Source organism: Piliocolobus tephrosceles, chromosome 13 (assembly GCF_002776525.5).
Source record: "Piliocolobus tephrosceles isolate RC106 chromosome 13, ASM277652v3, whole genome shotgun sequence".
Classification (NCBI taxonomy): Eukaryota; Metazoa; Chordata; class Mammalia; order Primates; family Cercopithecidae; genus Piliocolobus; species Piliocolobus tephrosceles.
This window is the reverse complement of record NC_045446.1, coordinates 117,732,767-117,735,101: the sequence shown is the minus strand read 5'-3', so window position 1 is coordinate 117,735,101 and position 2,335 is coordinate 117,732,767. Positions and strand designations below refer to the sequence as shown.

The 2,335-nt window shown below is 44.4% G+C and overlaps 1 long non-coding RNA gene across 1 annotated transcript in view; it reads left to right on the top strand.

Annotated features, from left to right (window-relative positions):
* The window catches only part of LOC111540326, a 5,719-nt gene extending 3,724 nt beyond the window's left edge, over window positions 1-1,995 (top strand). The window contains exon 2 of the long non-coding RNA XR_002730947.2: window positions 780-1,995. This is a non-coding gene — a long non-coding RNA (uncharacterized LOC111540326). The remainder of the gene's footprint in view (window positions 1-779) is intronic.
* The last annotated feature ends 340 nt before the right edge of the window (window positions 1,996-2,335 follow it).

Below are 2,335 nucleotides of genomic sequence, written 5' to 3'. Positions count from 1 at the left end.
TTTTCACAGTTGTTATTACATCCTTATTTGTAGATGTATCTGTTCAATGTTTGTCTTCTTCCAATACCTTGTAAGCTCCCTGAAAGCAAAAGTTGAGCTTGTTTTGTTCACAGTTAGACACCTAATGTCCACATTGATATCCTTAGGCAGAGAAGTGGAACAACTATTAAGCTACTTCCCTTCCGTCTAACCAATAACTCATAAGAGAAATATAAAACAAACAAGACAAAACCATCACATTGTTATTAAGGAAAAACTGACAGGAAAGTTTTACCTGAATGATACTGATTCATTTTCTGCTTTGCAGGGAGGGTTACATAAAATCAGTGTTCATGGGTATGCTTCATTTGTGCATAAATGGTTTAACCAGAGAGATCGTGCCCCTTCCAAGCACCCTGGGGAATGGTCACAGATTGAGGGTCCAGTGTCCTAGTTTGTACGAAACTCCTGTGTGCGTGTGTGTGTCCTATTTCCCATTCTTCCTGTGACTTCAGAAGCCAGAATGGGTACTCATTTCAAGGGTTAGGCAAATGATCAAACTCGTGGTGATCTTAGTTAAACAGGTGAGCTGAGAACGAACTGAGGAATAATCTGAAGTCCCTTTCAAATAGGGTGTAAGAAATGGACATACACCTGGAAGCCTACTGTGTGTGTGTGTATGTGGCAGGGGGTGGTGATGGGAAGGGCTGTGACACACCCACTGGGAAAGTGAGCTCTAGCCACCCAGTCCAGGGTTAGGTTTGGGGTAGGAGTAGGACCCAGGCTGTCTTATTTTTCAGGAGGATATGGCCAACTCCCTTTGTCACCTGGAGCCTTCAATTCACCAGAAGAAAATTGCTGAAATTGGTAACAGCTGCCATGAAGCAGGAGCAAGAGAGAGGCAGCTGGAGGCAGGGAGGACTCATTAAAGCAAGCTTACCCCTCCAAAGGGAGAATGGGGTGGGGAGGGGGTTCTTGCTCCACAGTTTTTTTCCCTTGCCAGCCTATACCAAGCTGCTTCCCTGGGCCATAGATTTGCAATGCAGAGCCTGGGTAGCAAGAGACTCTGGTGTGGAGGTTACAGCAGCAAGAGATTAGAATCCAAGAAGGGCACCTCAGTAGGAGAGCAGGGGAAGGTATCTGGGCAGTGCCTCTCTGGATCATCCACGCACTCCATCATTCTGAGCAAGACAATTAGAACTTAGCTTCCTTATTTGGCAAATGAGAGGGCTACATTATATCATCATGAAATACAAATTTGAACACGCTATACTTCTGTAAGATTATTTAGCCCAGGGAAAGGATATGAACAAAAGGCAAATTAATGTTCTAGGATTAGGAACTTTGGGTTCCAGTCTTGGTTCTGCTCCTAATGACTGGCACTTTGGGCTGAATTGTATCCTCTCCAAATTCACATGTTGAAGCCCTAACCTCCACTACTTCAGAATGTGACGGTGATGGGAGACAGGGCCTTAAAAGGGGTGAACAAGGTAAGATGAGATCATAGGGTGGGCCCTTATCCAATATGACTAGTGTCCTTATAAGAAGAGGAGATTAGGTCACAGACATGTGTGATAACAGAGGAAAGCCCATGTGAGCACATGGTGCAAAGGCAGCCACCGACTAGCCAAGAAGGGAGACCTCAGAAGACACCAACTTGCTGATAACTTGATCATGGACTTTTAGCCTCCAGAACTGCGAGGAAATCAATTTCTGATGCTCCAGCCACTAAATCTGTGGTACTCTGCATGGCAGCTCTAGTAAACCAATGCAACTGAGGAATAATATTTTGCCATGATTTGGTTTCTCCAAGTAAGTAAAAGGGAATAAACAATGGTGACTCATTTCACTCAACCCTTCTAGAACCTACTCTGATGATCAGTATCTATTATGAACCCACAATGTGTTTTGTTTTGTTTGTTTTGCTTTGCCATGTGTGGCTTTGTGTATAAAGCAAAGCGATGCTCCTATCTTTATGGTTCTTTCCACTCCACATAAAGTCCAAAGCCACCCTGAGTTTCTGCCTCCTTTGTAGATTTTCTATTCTTTTTGCTTTTAATGATGGTGAAGGAAGAAAGCCACTTCCTGTGCTTCAAACAAGCAATTTCAGATTTTAAAGGGTAGCCAACAGGGAGTCACCCTCCTTATCTCTCATTATCTGGGTCCTCTTGTAGCCCTTGACAGGCTGCAAACCTAGATTGAGCTCCCGGGCATTTCAGGGAGAGAGAAGGGGTGGGAAATCTAGTGAGCGAGATAAGTTCAGGAAATAGAGGCAGTGACTAGAGCAAGGACCATGGAAAGAATGATCAGACAGGGGTCGCTTTGGATTCCAGGATGTGTGTGACCTTCGATTCCC